Genomic DNA, 18,841 nt, shown 5'->3' with positions numbered 1-18,841 from the left:
CAAATCTACCTGCAATGCAGGAGACCTAGGTTTGATTCTTGGACCGGGAAGATCCCCTGGAGAAAGGAATGGCTACCCCTTGGAGAATCCCAGGGACAGAGGAACCTGGGGGGCTATAGTTCATGGGGTCGTAAAGAATTGGACACATCTGAGCAACTAAGCATGCAAATAAAAATCCAGGTGACTGCTAGTCTGTGTTCATTCTGCAGGCTCAAGACGGAAATTTATTCCCTTACCTCTTCCAGCTTCCAGTTGTTCTTGATTCATGGCCACACCCTGCATCTCCAAAGGCAGCAGCTTCTTCAGGTCTTGCTCTAACTCTGCTTCCCTTGTCACGTCTTCTCTGACTCTTGATTACGCTGGACCCACTCAGATAATCCAGGACAACTGCCCCATCTCAGTGTCCTTCATCACATTTGCAAAGGCCCTTCTGCCCTGGATGGTAACTTATTTGGCTGCATGAATTAAGATCTGGACATCTTTGGGGGCCTCTGCTTGTATTCCCTTATATTCCATGAAAATGTAAGATTTTGGGACAAACGATTTAAGGTGTCATAAATGCCTGTATGTGTACTGCATAAACATTCATTGAGTTCTGTTAGTTTGTGATATAGTCAAAATACACTACCTCTTTTGTCATGAACTGTAGGAGAATATCATTTCCTATTCTTAATCGCTTCCTACTTTCATTTTTCTCATTTCAGACTAAGGTTAGTGCTTTAGCAAAAACATACTTATTAGCTAATGAGAGTAAGAAAATGAGGCTATTTTCTATATTAATAACTGCATTACTCTCAACACATATTGAAGAAATTAGATGGCTTGGATTTGCTATGTACAAGAAAAGATACATTTTAATTATCTCATTTTCTCTTCTTACTATGTGACTTTACTAATAAAAGCGGCTTGTAATGGACGTAGCTAAGAGCTTTAGAATCAGACAAATCAGAGTTCAAATTCCTGGCTTTTCTCCCTATCAGATATTGCATTTAAAAATGTATTTAATGTTTCTGAGCTTTTGCAAAATGAGTATTATAATACTTACACTTGGATATTGTAAAGAGTAGGTAAACTTGGAAAAATTAGGTAAAATAATATATAAAAATGATTTGACATGTAACATGTCCTCAAAACTGCTAGCTTTATTTTTCCTAGAAGTTTTACTTTTAAAATTATATATTCCATCTACTTACATATATATTCTTTTATGGTAATAGTTAAAAGGTTTGAAAATATTTTATTCTATTGATTTAAAAAAGATAAAGACAACTGTTTCCCCCCCTTTACTAAAATCTGCTTTATCTGCATTTGGAATAATAAATGTGGCACTTCATTTGTTTGCAGGCAGGTAAAATACATCATTTGAATGTTAATATATGCCCATCTATATTCTATTTGTCCCCAGGTACTTTTGAGGTAGAGTGATTAGTTTCAGATTGTATTCTGAATAAGTGATGGAATTTATAGACTCCCATTCATAGGAGTTCAGCAATGAAGAGCATATTAGACAAACAGAGCAAGAGATCATTCATAAACACGGACATTCTACATAGAATTTTGTGCCCTGTGTACATATGCAACAGCTGATATTACTTTTGAATGCTACCAGAACTTTTCAAAACAATAAGAGCTACTTGCTGTAGGAAATCTTCCTGAAAAAAAAGAATTGTACCTTTAAGTCAGTTTCCCTGTACTTCTCACTTGCACGTCTTCAGGAAGTTCAGGTATTGCTGAAATGTTCTCCCAAAAGAAGTTTCAGTTCATTATAAGTTGAATTATCACATGCTTATTAAAAACTTAAAGTATGTGTTAGCATTTTATTTTCTTTATTTTTATAATAAGAGATGGGTTTCCAGGAATATAACCTTGCCTCATAATATTGCATCTTTTATATACAAGATTTATGTGACTAAATATATATCTATCATTCAGGTGACAAGTAAATATAAAGCTATGAATTACCTGATGTAATAATATAGAATTCATTACACTTTGTGGATTGGAATAGGCAAGAGAATAGTTGAATAAAAATTAAAGTAGTCATATAATTGCAGATTCCGAAATTTTTGAAAGAACTGTGAAGTAACCTCATTTTAAATATGAAAAGCAGGTATGTTATAAAATGGAACAACCAAATGAAAACTGACAAACTGCCAAGCAATACACTGAAATACACATTTTAGCTTTTCCAGTATTTCATTTTGAGTGTTTGGCAGATATCTGGATGAATATATTTTTCCTCATTTGACTGTGTTTTCTAATCATTTAAATGAACCATAATCAGGAATCAATTGTCTATATCCCCAATGCATTCAGTTTATTTCATCTGTATTTTAAATTTTGTTAAAAGAATAAAAATAAATAGAGAGGAATCAATGATAAAGAAGGGAAATCACATTCTTACTACCATCAGCCATTCTCAAAACCAACGAAGGATAACCTCGCATGTCAAGCCTTAGAGATTCTGCTGAGAGTAAAAGACTGGTGCAGATTTGCACCCAATCCCTCATTTTTGAAGTTTGCCATCCAAATCTTCTTATGTACATTTAAATTATATTCATTGCAAGTTACTCTGGTAGTTTGTTTTCAAGAGATTTTAAAAAAAGCTTTGCACGAAATTAGAGGAAAAGTTGAACAAGCCAACTTCAGCACATTGAAGATGCAGAGAAATCCCAGGAACCTCAATGGCAGATCCTCATGGTTGTTTTTTCTGTCTGCCAGGGACAGCTGGCTGATTTTCAGATCCCTGGCTGTTAGGTTCTGATTCGCTCAGATTAAGCTATGTATCCTGGTGTCTAACCTGGGGCCAATTTGCCAAGAATCAAGATCTCACAACAGCAAAATTGTTTTTAAAAACCCATTTTGTTGGTGGAGTTAGAGATATCAGAGATATTATGTTGGAAAGCCAACTCATGAGGTGTCACCTATTCTAAATTGGTATTTGGAGAAAAATGTAATAGGACATTTTTTTTTCAATATCCTAAATATTGTAGTAGATGAGAACTTACCACTGTATTTTCCACATTTTGAGTTACCAAGAGGATTATTTTCTGCAAGTTTTGTTAAATGAGTGGCTGATCATCATAGTTGCGATGGTAGTAACTGGTAGTTTAGGCTCCAGATGATAGCAGAGAAAAATTAATCTGCTTCTAACAAACAGAAAGGGCTTTCTCCGTGGCTCAGTGGTAAAGAACCTGCCTGCCAATGCAGGAGATGCAGGCTTGATCCCTGCTCAGGAAGATCCCCTGGAGAAGGAAAAGGTTACCCACTCCAGCATTCTTGCCTGGGAAATCCCATGGAGAGAGGAGCCTAGTGGGCCATAGTCTAAGGGGTCACAAAAGAGCTGGACATGACTTAGCAACTAAGCAACAACAAAACAACAAGCAAAAAGACAAAGGGGGGGGCAGGGAATAAAAAACAAAAGATAAAGTTTTTCTGGAAAAAAAAAAAGGCCGGGGGCGGAATTATTTTAAATATTGAGAATTCAGAGACTGACCTGGAAGATGATTGTGCTTGTTCCAATTTAACTTATTTCTAGGCTGGGCTGGAACTGCAAACATTAGGGATGGGTAAGAGTAGTGGGGGCTACCATGGTGGCTCAGCAGTAAAGAATCCACGTGCAATGCAGGAGACATAAGAGACCGGGATTCAATCCCTGGGTTGGGAAGATCCCCTGGAGAAGGCCATGGCAACCTATTCCAGTATTGTTGCCTAGAGAATCCCAGAGAAAGAGGAGCCTGGTGGGCTACAATCCATAGAGTCGCAAAGATTTGGACATGGCTGATTTGACTGAGCAGCAGCAACAGTAGTTGAATGTTTGTTGAAGACCCAGGAGCCTCTTTAAATATCAAGAAGGACTGAATATACACATTTGATGTAAGGAAATCAAGTGCATCATTCCAGCAATTTGTTTGAAGCCAAGATCATTAATGAGTCTCACGTCAAGGGCTATATCCTAGCATCCTTGTGTGTCACTATTTTGTAACTTCCTAATCTTTACTAGAAGCAGCAAAGACTGGAAATGCTCCATTAAGGGAAATATGTTTGAGACTTTACTAAACTTTTGATGTCAAATCCTTTCAGTTTCTTTTTTCACAGTGAGTTCAAAATGTCTTCATTGGAACAGAACCTTCCAAAGTTACAAGATTGTTTTTGGCGCCCCAGGGAACACACGGGCAAGGCTGTAATCGAGGGAGACAATGCTGTCAGTACAAGTGCTGGGAGAATCTGAAAGCCCAAGAGTGGAGCATTCATCACCATGATTCCACCCGACACTTGACTGAAAGCATTTTGCACTAATTTGCTTTGTGCCTGTCCAGACAATCTAAAAAGAAAGGATGAGGGGGCAATAGGTGTCTATTAAACAGAATAAACAGCCCCTGGCAAATGAATGTATTTCACACACTTGTGGCTTTTGGAGGGACAGGGGCGGTAAGGATGAGGGGAAAGGAAACAGAGGAGGAGGAGTGAAGGATTAGCCTTTCCTCCACTGGTGGGGAAGGGCTGGCTCAGGTCACAGGGATCCATCCACATGGCCCACACCTCCCCAGCCTGGAGATTCACAGGTGCGGGTAGAAGAAGGCTACACCCGAGGGCTGGCTTCTCGATGTGCGCTTTTATTCTGATCGGGTTTAAAACCTACCTGAAAATGACTTTCAAATCTCTGATGAAATAGATTCGAGTCTCTTTCCCTGGATTGTATTTTTAAACTTAACCTCTACATACATATAACTGCTGTAGGCTGGTTTTAAGCCTCTGCTAGTGGGTCAATTAAAAACAAAAAAAAAGCCTCAAGCTTGTTGTCACAGTTGTCTGACTTTGCTGAGAGCATGCAAGAAAGATTAGGGTAAAGGTGAGGGGAGCGAAAGAACTCACTCTGGGACCCCTAATTGGCTCCTGTTTTGAACTGTGGAGGGGAGGGAAAAAGGCGAAGGAGCGAGAAGATGGTCTAACAAGAAACACATGGTCTTTTGAAAGTAAACACAGCTGGGACCCAAACCGTGCTCTCCTCATTGTCCTAGCCTTCAGCCTTTTCAGGATCGCATTATCGTTGCGGTACTGATGATTATCTGTTTGGATTATCATTAAGAAATGTGGCAACATTCTAGAGAGAATAGATATAAATCTAATTTCTAGGGCTGTGGTTAATCAGAAAACTCAATCATATTTTGCCAAGACTAAAACAATGGACTTTATTAATAATTCTCAGTTTCTTTAGAGTTTCTAAGTCAGTGGATATTTTCTAAGCTGCTTGCAGTTTGATCTTTACTCATTGACTCTCTAAGTAAATAACATGTGATTCAAGGACTCTTTAGGTCTCACGGAAAAATGAGAAGATCTTAATACTGGTTGTTAAAGTAGTAGTCCAAACTCTTCCTTTTGTGTTGGTGAAAAAGATGCAGAATTTGAGGAGATCTTCAGCATATTCATGTCCATAACAATTCTCATTTTCTGTGTAGTTATTACTCTTTTGAATGGGGTTGTAACACAAGTGTTTTCTAGAAATTGTAAAATAATAGGCAATAAGTTAGATAATAATGCCTTGGCAAAAATATCTTAGAATATGAACATAGGCCAGACTGAGAAAGAAACATTTTTGTTCAAGGAAACCACAAAGGGTAGTGCCCAGGTGGGATTCTTACAGATTATAATAGATTTGAAAAAAAAAAAATTCTACCATTCCTAGGTTCAGAGTCATAACATAAGAAAGAATGCATATGGGAGGGTGGTGGGGAGCTTTGTCAATTTTATAATTTTAGCTAAGCCAAATAAGACTACCACCCTTATGGCAGAAAATGAAGAGGAACTAAAAAGCCTCTTGATGAAAGTGAAAGAGGAGAGTGAAAAAGTTGGCTTAAAGCTCAACATTAAGAAAATGAAGATCATGGCATCTGGTCCCATCACTTCATGGGAAATAGATGGGGAAAGAGTGGAAACACTGTCAGACTTTATTTTTCTGGGCTCCAAAATCACTGCAGATGGTGACTGCAGCCATGAAATTAAAAGACGCTTACTCCTTGGAAGAAAAGTTATGATCAACCTAGATAGCATATTGAAAAGCAGAGACATTACTTTGCCAACAAAGGTCCGTCTAGTCAAGGCTATAGTTTTTCCTGTGGTCATGTATGGATGTGAGAGTTGGACTGTGAAGAAAGCTGAGTGCTGAAGAATTGATGCTTTTGACCTGTGGTGTTGGAGAAGACTCTTGAGAGTCCCTTGGACTGCAAGGAGATCCAACCAGTCCATTCTGAAGGAGATCAGCCCTGGGATTTCTTTGGAAGGAATGATGCTAAAGCTGAAACTCTAGTACTTTGGCCACCTCATGTGAAGAGTTGACTCATTGGAAAAGACTCTGATGCTGGGAGGGATTGGGGGCAGGAGGAGAAGGGGACGACAGAGGATGAGATGGCTGGATGGCATCACTGACTTGATGGACATGAGTTTGAGTGAACTTCAGGGGTTGGTGACGGACAGGAAGGCCTGGTGCTGCAAAGAGTCACAAAGAGTCAGACACGACTGAGCGACTGAACTTAACTGAACTGAACTGAAATAAGACTACTACATTTTGTTTCAAAGTTACTTTGCTTCCTGGTTCAGAATTCTGTTTGTAAAAAAGATCCTGATATATCTTTCAGAATTTTCAGATATATAATTCAAATGCTCTTAGGGCTTTGAATAATGAGTTAATTTATATTTTTGTTTGAATAATAACTTATTTATTATTTTAACAGAGCAATAAAGAAACATATAACAAGAAAATAAGGAAACAAAAAAATTTTAATTTTGCTACATAGAAATAGCTATTGTTGACATTAGTATATGTCACTTCTCTCATTTTAATTCTTGTATAAACATCAATTCTTGTGTACACATTTCTAAATAGAAAGAGTATTAAAAGAGTAAACACACAAAGAGAAAGAAGGAAAGGGGGACTAAATGGGTGGAAAACGGGTCAGTGTGTATAGATGGATGAATATCAAAACTGTCATAAATTGCATTTGTGCCATTTTTAAGTTTGAGAGTATTTGAAGTTCATAAAATAAATGGAAATTGTGATAAAACTTATTAATTCACTCAACTTTAGATAAACGTTTTTATCAACTCAAGAACCATTAGTTAGATATTAAAGATGATAGAAATAGATATACTGTTTTTCTGAAACAAAATGTCTATTGATCCCAAACCATGAAAAGTTTTAAAATTAGCATTCCACCACTAATTCTTGTTTCAACATCTATTTTCACCCTTTCCAAGTTGATGATGCTTATATATTATTTTCTACAACTCCGTGTTATTTTTTAATGATTGCTACAAATGCTATCGCTAGTTATTTTTATTATGGCTAATCTATTTTTAGTTTTTTATTTTTAGTTACTTCTCTGTTCATTCTTGACTGGCTACATGTTGTTATTGCTCTTATTTTTCTCTTTTTTTGATTCTTAAGCGTTTATTTTGTTTGTGCTTTAACCTGGAAAGGGTAGTTCTGGAATTCTCACGTGTCTGAGAGCGTGTGATGCCTGTTGCTCCAGGACGGCCAGCGTATCACACGTGCGCCCCCACATCTTCCCTCGGCGCCTGTAGACGCCGCCCCCTTGCCGTCTGTCATCTAATGCTTCACTCAGCGTTTCGCTAGGGCTTCTTCTTTCTTCTGAATTTCATTAAGTTTATGTGGGTCTTTGTACATTCTTTCATGATTCGTTTAGGTTATTTATCTAACACCCTCATTGATGAAGGACAGCTTGTTAAGGATCACATTGACAGAGGTACCATTTATCCGCTTCAGCATTATTAATATCAATTAGTCTCCCGTTGTCTTCTGGCAGCAAAGGTTACTGTGGATAATTCTGAGACTAACTCAAATTTTTCCATATTATAAATGACTTCAAATGGTTTATTTTTTCGGATTTATTCTAGAAGTTTGATAATTAATTTAAATAAGATGCCTGTTGCTCTGTTTCAAGTTTTCCTTGAAGGTGGCCTACTCATTTAGCTGGCAATGTTATTTCTTCCTTTATATCAATTTTCTTTTCTGTACCCTGCATCTTGTTATCTGCTTTAAGAATAGTAAATATTCATATCATCAGACTATCTTCCTCTGTTTTACATATTTATTCACTTTAATTCTTAAAACCCCTTAATTTTTTTCATTTATAATTATCTCATGCTTTTTATCCATGTCAACAATTTGATTTTTAGCTATATCCATTTTGTCCCTGGTTTTTTTGAATTTATTTAATAACACTATAAAGAGCCTCTTAATGAAAGAGGAGAGTGAAAAAGTTGGCTTAAAGTTCAACATTCAGAAAACTAAGATCATGGCATCTGGTCCCATCACTGCATGGCAGATAGATGGGGAAACAGTGGAAACAGTGGCCGACTTTATTTTTGGTGATTGCATCTGCACTTACTCTTTGGAAGGAAAGTTATGACCAACCTAGACAGCATTTTAAAAAGCAGAGACATTATTTGTCAACAAAGGTCCATTTAGTCAAGGCTATGGTTTTTCCTGTGGTCATGTATGGAAACTAAGATCATGGCATCCGGTCCCATCACTTCATGGGAAATAAATGGGGAAACAGTGGAAACAGTGTCAGACTTTATTTTTCTGGGCTCCAAAATCACTGCAGATGGTGACTGCAGCCATGAAATTAAAAGACGCTTACTCCTTGGAAGGAGAGTTATGACCAACCTAGATAGCATATTCAAAAGCAGAGACATTACTTTGCCAACAAACATTCGTCTAGTCAAGGCTATGGTTCTTCCTGTGGTCATGTATGGATGTGAGAGTTGGACTGTGAAGAAGGCTGAGCACCGAAGAATTGATGCTTTTGAACTGTGGTGTTGGAGAAGACTCTTAACAGTCCCTTGGACTGCAAGGAGATCCAACCAGTCCATTCTAAAGGAGATCAGCCCTGAGATTTCTTTGGAAGGAATGATGCTAAAGCTGAAACTCCAGTACTTTGGCCACCTCATGCGAAGAGTTGACTCATTGGAAAAGACTCTGATGCTGCGAGGGATTAGGGGCAGGAGGAGAAGGGGACGACAGAGGATGAGATTGCTGGATGGCATCACTGACTCGATGGATGTGAGTCTCAGTGAACTCCAGGGGTTTGTGATGGACAGGGAGGCCTGGCGTTCTGCGATTTGTGGGGTCACACGGAGTTGGACACGACTGAGTGACTGATCTGATCTGATCTGATCTGATGGTTTTTCCAGTAGTCATGTTGGGCTATAAAGGAAGCTAAGCACCAAAGAACTGATGCTCTTGAACTGTGGTGTTAGAGAAGACTCTTGAGAGTCTCGGATTGCAAAGGAGATCCAACGAGTCCATCCTAAGGGAGATCAGTCCTGGTGTTCATTGGAAGGACTGATGTTGAAGCTGAAACTCCAATACTTTGGCCACCTGATGTGAACAGCTGACTTATTTGAAAATACCCTGATGCTGGGAAAGATTGAGGGCAGGAAGAGAAGGGGATGACAGAGGATGAGATGGTTGGATGGCATCACCGACTCAGTGGACATGAGTTTGGCTAAACTCCGGGAGTTGGTGATGGACAGGGAGGCCTGGTATGCTGTGGTCCATGGGGTCACAAAGAGTCAGACACGACTGAGTGACTGAACTGAACTGAATAACACTGTAAGGATGTTTGCTGCTTTTTTGTGTGTTTTGTTTTCTAACTCTGAAATGTCCATCACTTTAGCTTGGCTTATCATCTTCTCTCTGAAGTATTTACTTAATTCATACTCTCATTAGTATTTTGTATTAGTCATTAGTATTTAGTATTAGTATTAGTCATTAGTTTTTGACTATGAGACTACATTTCTAGTTTTCCTTCAGTTACATTTTATTCCACAGTTTTTATAGTCCTTTCCTTATTTGTGTGTTTGTGTGTGTGTGTTTGTGTGTGTGTACATATATGTGTGTTGCATGTATGTGTCTTATTTACATAGGCAATATGGTGTTTCCCCTCATCTTGTTTATACTTAGTGTTGTTGTCTTTATTTAGGTTGTTTGTGTATTTTATAATGCAGTTGGTAAAGTCTCCTTGTCACTCTCCATCTTATCTGAGAATGATTTTCTTTGTTGGCAAGCCCCCAAACCCTACTTTTGTCTAAGACAATACTGGGCAAATGTTATCTGCAAAGAACCAAAGAGAAAACATTTTTAATGTTGTGAGCCTACGGTCTCTGTTGCAAACATTCAGCTCTGCAGTTCTAGATGGAAGGCAGTCACGGACTACACATAAATAAATGGCCACAGCTTTGTTTCAACAAAACTTTACTCACAAAGTTAAATGACAGGCCCACAGAGCAAAGTTTGGCTGACCTCCAAATCTAAGACATGATTTAATGTCCTCTCCCAGGTTCACTCCTCTTTGTGTGGCTGCTACAGTTTTATGGAGAAATTCTAGCAGAATTCAGATTAATTCCCTAATTGACCACAGATCTGGAAATACAAATAAACACCTTCAGTCTTCACCAATATCTTATGATACCTAGAATTATTCCTTATTTTACCTACAATTAAATGTTAATTATTAATTAGATTGCCTCCAAATTGTGCGGTATTAATAATAATAAGGGCTTCCCTGGTTGCTCAGTGACAAAGATTCTACCTGCAATGCAGGAGCCACAGGAGACATGGGTTCAATTCCTGGGTCAGGAAGATCCCCTGGAGGAGGGTATGGCAGCCTAATCTAGTATTCTTGCCTGGAGAATCCCATGAACAGAGGAGCCTGGAGGGCTATAGTCCATAGGGTCACAAAGAGTTGAACATGATTGAAACGACTTAACACAGAATATTAATAAATAACAAAGAATTTTGTTGACTTATTTATCTCTCTAGTGCCACTTCTTGGAAAAGGGGGTTCAATTAAGGGCTCTAATTAGTTCTTGCTGGCAAATAGTTTTCATATTTGCCATTTTATTTTTGTGATATTCCAGCAGAGAGACTTGGGGAATGAGTTTTGCTCTGCAGTTTTTACCTGGCAGTGATCATGTCTATGTTTTCACGCTCTTCTCCAATGGTCCGCAGCAGTTTCTGAGATTTCACGCTTTTCTCTGATGGTCTGCAGCAGTTTCTGAGAGATTCCTAGAGGACTGTCAGGTCTAGGTTCCCCAGGATCCAGCCAACACTGCAGGGTACTCTTTACCGTGCCACCCTGCAGCCAAACTGAGACTCCCAAGGAAATTTGCTCCACTGAGCAGAGCTCTCTGCACCTTCCCATTGTCACCCCTGATCTGATGTGCAGGTGGAGGGTAGGCAGTGAGAATGGTGTAGGAGAACTCTGTTCAACACACTTTTCTTTATGGTCAGACAAGATCACCAAAAGACAGAGAAAGCCTACAGAAATTCTGCTGGCAGTATCAGAACACTTCCGGATATGATATGAGCAAGGAACAGCATATCCACCACCATTGGAAGAGCTTTGAGAACCCCAAGTACCTTGGAATACAGCAACTAATTCCTGATTTTCAGAAACGGGAGGAATTTTTTCCCCTTAAACCTACCTATCATCAATGCATCAAGTCCCAGTAGATTAACACTGAGTTTTCTCACAATCTTCAGAGCAAATCCTATCAACCACAAGGAGAAATATTGCCTAAGATAGTAAGTTGCCTAGGGTGTCAAATAGCACCATGAGTGGGACATCAACAGAAGATGAGGTTATCATATACCAGTCCCAACTCATTTCTTTTTTTCAGTTTCTACTGCTCCAGTACCTTGCTCCGAAGGTCCAGCTACAACTATTCAGATAATAACACACATCTCAAAATACAAATATTATTTAACTCTCAAAGGACAAGTGCAAACTCTGATTGAAAAGCATGCTTATAAATCTTTATTTTATTTTATTTTATTTTTAAACTTTACATAATTGTATTAGTTTTGCCAAATATCAAAATGAATCTGCCACAGGTATACATGTGTTCCCCATGCTGAACCCTCCTCCCTCCTCCCTCCCCATACCATCCCTCTGGGTCGTCCCAGTGCACTAGCCCCAAGCATCCAGTATCGTGCATCGAACCTGGACTGGCAACTCGTTTCTTACATGATATTTTACATCTTTCTGTCATTCTCCCAAATCTTCCCACCCTCTCCCTCTCCCACAGAGTCCATAAGACTGTTCTATACATCAGTGTCTCTTTTGCTGTCTCGTACACCGGCTTATAAATCTTATTTTTACCAGAAGCAATCAGCAGAAAGATAGGTTTGCTAAAAGATGCACTCAATTAACATGACTGTAAAGTGCTTTACTTTTATTCTATGCACAAGCATGCTAATTTCCTCTAGAAGAAAAAAGGTATAGTCAAGTGTGAAAGTCAGATGATTGCAAAGGGTAAAAATATGTAATAGCTTCATAGAATAGGTCAGTGTTCAGTATATGCCAAAGCCATGTGCTTAAACATAGTTCTTTCTCAAATTCTCACATTCAAGTCCATGGATGCAAATATATTATTCAGCCAGTTCACCCACTTCTGTTTCACCAAGAAGTGGAGCTTGTCTATTCGTCTGTTCTGAAGAAGAAGGTACATGCAGCAAAAATTATAAGCATTAAAATCGCCTTCTTCTAATGGAAAGGGTTGATTCTATGATACATTTTTTTCTTATTTTAATTTTTAAGATAAATATATACTATATTCTACTATTCTCCTCTCTAGCTATGAGAGGAAGTTATTTTAAGATATTTTTATCTCTGTCATTAGCTGACTAGAAATAGAATTTGTTATTTCAAATATTCAGAGCTTAATCTGTATCTTATGTCTACATTGCTTTGAAGAGACATCTTTAAGTAATTCTTTTAAATTAGTTGTATAGAGTTCTAATCTCCATTAATTAACAGGGAATCAGGAAAAACCCAGTGATAGCCATTACTGCTATCTAAGCAAAGAGGGTAAGCTACATGTATACACTAGGACCAGATGAATCAAAGTAATTTTTATCTTTAAGGCATAGCAGCAGAGTAGCAAAGTCTTACATGAAAGGCTCTCCCTTGCTTTCCACCAATCCTGTCAGAAAAATGGAGCTGAAATGGCTAATGGTGTTATTAAGAGGGTTGCAGCATCAAGAGGTAGGCAGAAGGGACTTCAAAAGCGGGAGCAGCCTTGGTCCTAGAAGCATTTGATACAAAATCTGGGCTCCAACTCTCATTTTCTCTCCTTTGAAGAATTCTAATTGGAGAAGAAAAAAATCAAGCATTTTTGACAAGACCTGTGCCAAAGAAAATTATGGGAGGCAAAGATGAAAAGGAATGTGTCGTGATTGTCCCGTTTTTAAAAGTCCCCAAAGAGTAAGAGTGTCATTGCAGTCACTGATGCTGAAAAGGTTCATTGAGGAAGATGGGGGAAGATTCGTATGTGCAATCAACCAGACTCGGAGGTTTCTGGTTTCCCCAAGATAATGGACCAGATGTTGATGGAAAATTACAATACAAATTAAAAGAAAAAAAGAAGAAGAATCAAAAGAAGAGAAGCTAAGCTTGTCAAACAGTCTAAACATTTACTATATTTGATACTAGGAAATTAATACGGTAATACTAACGTTTGTGAAATTCTTGAAGTTTAACACCTTGGAATGCATGCCCTTGTGTTTCCTGAAATCACTTTGCCATCTCACATTTCACCTGATTGATTTAGAAGTGAGCTTAATGAACAACACAAACAGAAAAGAAGAAAACAAGTAAAAACAAAAGCTAGACTTGTTATAACTAATACAAGTAAAAATATTAGCCAAAACTATCACCTATCCCTCTGAAGATAGCCATTAGTACATTAAACTTGGTCCCACAAAAAAACTTGTATATACAGAATATTTTGAAAATCATTACATAAGTCATTTGTAAAGAAGTTCTTCAATGAAAACCATTTGTGTAAATATGATACTTATTCTTATCTTCTGTTACAGCAACTTATGTCTATGAAAGGAATTTATATAGACATAAATTAATTTTATTTTATCAGATATTTGTCCAAAAAAGTCAATTAAGTGAAAAATAATTCTAATAAAGGTATTAGAGTGTTTTTATCCACATAGGCAGAAAATAATAACCAATTAAAATATTATTTTATTTCAATATAAATATTATTTTGTTTCATACTTTTGTTTGTTTCATATTCAATATTTTGTCTCAGTATTTTGTCAATACTCTGATAAAAATCCTTTCAATGGCTTCCCTTAATTCCGGGTGAAACCGTAAGACCTGAGTCAGCCCTCAAGACTGTATATGATCTGAGGAGTGATGTGTGTTACTTCTAGAAATTTTCTTCTTATAATCTACTCCAAAATAGCAGCCAAAGTGAACATTTAAAGTTATATTAGATAAGGACACTCTTCCACTGAAAACCTTCCATCACTCTCCATCTTAATCAGACAAAAAGCTAACGACGATTCTGGCACTTCATACCTGGTGTCATTGCTCTCCAACTCCCTCTGCCTTTCTCTGCTTTTACTTTCTAGCATATCTCCCTTCAGTCCTTCTGTTTCAGCCTCAGTAGACTCCTCGTTGTTCTTCAGTACTTTGCCTCCTCAAGTTTTGGTCACATTTCACTTTTCGAACCAGGCCTGCCCTGACCACCATATTTAAAATTGTAAAGTCCCCACATAGTCTTCATTTAGAAATCTTGGTTTCGCATCATCCCTCTCTAGCTTTCTGTTTGTTTTAGCCATAGAATTAATTCCCTTCTAGTATGATTCTTTATTATGATTAATTTTTTTTGCTAAAGTATAGTTGATGTGCAATATTATGTGTTATAGGTGTATAATACAGTCATTCATACTTTTAAAGCTTATACTCCATATATAGTTATAATAAAATATCTCCTGTATTGTACAATATTTCCTTGTAACTCATTTCATACTTAATAGTTTATACCTCTTAATTCCTTACCCTTTATATTGCCCCTTCCCTACTCCCTCTCCCCACTGGTAACCATTAGTTTGTTCTCTATATGTGAGTCCATTTCTTTTTTGTTATATTCACTAGTTTGTTTAAATTTTTATTTCCCATATATATGTGATATCAGATAGTATTTATTTCTCTTTGTCCTACTTATTTCACTTAGCATAATACCCTCCATGTACTCCCAACTGAAATGTAAGGTCCATGAGGATAAGATTGCTCTGGCTGTTTTCTTCACTGGTTATCCAAAGCTTCTAGAAGTGTCTTATATTATTTGAGTGCATGTTCAGTCATGTCCAACTCTTTGAGACCCCATGGACTCTAGCCCAACAGGCTTCTCTGACCATGGGATTCTCCAGGCAAGAACATTGGAGTGAGTTGACATTTCCTACTCCAGGGAATCTTCCTAACCCAGGGATTGAACCCACATCTCTTGTGTTTCCTGCATTGGCAGGCAGATTCTTTACTAACTACTGTTGGCTCTCAGTAATTTTTGTTGAACACATAATATGATTGAGGGCAATCAAAAAGGTGGAGAGACCCATTAAAAGGTTATTTTAGTCACTCATATAAAAGGGTAATTTGAATTATGATATTGGTAGGATGGAAAGAAAGACAAAGGATAAGAAATACATTTTGGCTGTGAAAATTAAAGGTACTTCTTGGATAACAAGTCAAGAAGATGTGGGAAAGGGAAGAATTCATAATCATTCCATGACTTCTGGCTTAAATGCTTGCATGATGATGCTTATGGAGGCTGTGGTAAAGCTGAGAGGAGGGCAATAATTCAGAGGTGGGAAGGATGGAGAAATGTCTGTGTGCATATTAATAAGGACAACACTGTGATGTTCAAGTGGGAATGGCACATTGCACATATGCATATAAATCTGTGGCCCAAAGGGAAGACAGTAACTGCGTATGTGGTCAGGAAAAGCTACTTTCAGTACAGGAACTTCTAGGGCCTATTTGGTTTTGATGGGACACTAGGGAGAGAAGGAGAGATTGACCAACCACCCAAAAGTGAGAGGGGAAAGGCAAAGTTCCTCAGCGTTTGGGAAGATCATGGAAATAAGTGGGCAGATAAGAGTGGGACACACCCTGTACTATCACAGGAAAAAGATGGAAACATACTCAGTTCAGTTCAGTCGCTCAGTCGTGTCCGACTCTTTGTGACCTAATGGACTGCAACACACCAGGCTTCCCTGTCCGTCACCAACTCCCAGAGCCTACTCAAACTCATGTCCATCGCATCATGATGCCATCCAACCAGCTCATCCTCTGTTGTCCCCTTGCTTCCCACCTTCAATCCTTCCCAGCATCAGGGACTTTTCAAATGAGTCAGCTCTTTGCATCAGGTGGCCAAAGTATTGGAGTTTCAGCTTCAGCATCAGTCTTTTTATTTTTTTTTAATTAATGTATTTATTTTTTTAAATTTTATTTTATTTTTAAACTTTACATAATTGTATTAGTTTTGCCAAATCCAATGAATAATCAGAACTGATTTCCTTTAGGATGGACAGGTTGGATCTCCTTGCAGTCCAAGGGACTCTCAGGAGTCTTCTCCAACACCACAGTTCAAAAACATCAATTCTTCAGTGCTCACCTTTCCTTACAGTCCAACTGTCACATCCATACATACATGACTACTGGAAAAAAAATAGCTTTGACTAGACGGAACTTTGTTGACAAAGTAATGTCTCTGCTTTTTAATATGCTGTCTAGGTTGGTGATAGCTTTTCTTCCAAGGAGCAAGCATCTTTTAATTTCATGGCTGCACTCACCATCTGCAGTAATTTTTGAGCCCCCAAAATAAAGTCTGTCACTGTTTCCATTGTTTCCCCATCTATTTGCCATGAAGTGATGGGACCTGTGATCATGACCAGGGCCATGATCTTAGTTTTCTAAATGTTGAGTTATAAGCCAACTTTTTCACTCTCCTCTTTCACTTTCTTAAAGAGTCTCTTTAGTTCTTCACTTTCTGCCATAAGGGTGGTATCATCTGCATATCTGAAGTTATTGATATTTCTCCCAGCAATCTTGATTCCAGCTTGTGCTTCATCCAGTCCGCACTTCTCATGATGTACTCTGCATATAGGTTAAACAAGCAGGATAACCGTATACCATCCTCCTTTCGAAATCTGTAACCAGTCTGTTGTTCCATGTCCAGTTCTAACTGTTGCTTCTTGACCTGCATACAGATTTCCCAGGAGGCAGGTCAGGTGTTCTGGTATTCCCATTTCTTTAAGAATTTTCCACAGTTTGTTGTGATCCACACAGTCAAAGTCTTTGGTGTAGTCAATAAAGTAAAAGTAGATATTTTTGGAACTCTCTTGCTTTTTTGATGATCCAACATATGTTGGCAATTTGATCTCTAGTTCCTCTGCCTTTTCTAAATCCAACTTGAACATTTGAAGTTCACAGTTCACGTACTGTTGAAGCCTGGCTTGGAGAATTTTGAACATTATTTTGCTAGCGTATGAGATGAGTGCAATTGTGAACATTCTTTGGCATTGCTTGTCTTTGGAATTGGGGTGAAAACTGACCTTTTCCAGTCCTGTGGCCACTGCTGAGTTTTCCAGATTTGCTGGCATATTGAGTGCATCACTTTGACAGCATCATCTTTTAGGATTAGAAATAGCTCAACCGGAATTCCATCACCTCCACTAGCTTTGTTCCTAGTGATGCTTCCTAAGGCCCAGTTGACTTCACATTCCAGGATGTCTGGCTCTAGGTGAGTGATCACACCATAATGGTTATCTGGGTCCTGAAGATATTTTTGGATAGTTCTTCTGTGTATTCTTGCCACCTCTTCTTAATATCTTCTGCTCCTGTTAGGTCCCCACCATTTCTCTCCTTTATTGTGCTCATCTTTGCATGAAATGTTCCCTTGGTATCTCTAATTTTCTTGAAGAGTTCTCTAGTCTTTCCCATTCTATTATTTTCCTCTATTTCTCTGCATTGATCACTGAGGAAGGCTTTCTTATCTCTCTTTGCTATTCTTTGGAACTCTGCATTCAAATGGGTATATCTTTCCTTTTCTCCTTTCCCTTTAGCTTCTCTTCTTTTCACAGCCATTTGTAAGGCCTTGTCAGAGAACCATTTTGGCTTTTTGCATCTCTTCTTCTTGGGGATGTTCTTGATCACTGCCTCCTCTATAATGTCACAAACCTCTGTCCATAGATCTTCAGGCACTCTGTCTATCAGATCTAATCCCTTGAAACTCTTTTTCACTTCCACTGTATAATCATAAGGGATTTGATTTAGGTCATACCTGAATGGTCTAGTGGTTTTCCCTACTTTCTTCAATTTAAGTCTGAATTTGGCAATAAGTTCACGATCTGAGCCACTGTTGACTCCCAGTCTTGTTTTTGCCGACTGTTTAGATCTTCTCATCTTTGGCTGCAAAGAATATAATCAATCTCATTTCTGTATTGACCATCTGGTGATTCCATATGTAGAGTCTTCTCTTGTGTTCTTGGAAGAAGGTGTTTGGTATGACTAGTGCATTCTCTTGACAAAACTCTGTTAGACTTTGACCTGCTTCAGTTTATACTCCAAGGCCAAATTTGCCTGTTACTCCAGGTAGCTCTTGACTTCCTACTTTTGCATTCCAGTCCCCTATAATGAAAAGGACACCTTTTGGATGTTAGTTCTAGAAGGTCTTGTAGGTCTTCATAGAATGGTTCAACTTCAGCTTTTTCAGTATTACTGGTTGAGGAATAGACTTGGATCACAATAAACTGTGGAAAATTCTGAAAGAGATGGGAATACCAGACCGCCTGATCTGCCTCTTGAGAAATTTGTATGCAGGTCAGGAAGCAATAGTTAGAACTGAACATGGAACAACAGACTGGTTCTAAATAGGAAAAGGAGTACGTCAAGGCTGTATATTGTCACCCTGTTTATTAAACTTATATGCAGAGTACATCATTAAAAACGCT

Source organism: Bos indicus, chromosome 21, assembly GCF_029378745.1.
Source record: "Bos indicus isolate NIAB-ARS_2022 breed Sahiwal x Tharparkar chromosome 21, NIAB-ARS_B.indTharparkar_mat_pri_1.0, whole genome shotgun sequence".
NCBI classification, from domain to species: Eukaryota; Metazoa; Chordata; class Mammalia; order Artiodactyla; family Bovidae; genus Bos; species Bos indicus.
This window is presented reverse-complemented; position numbering follows the sequence as displayed.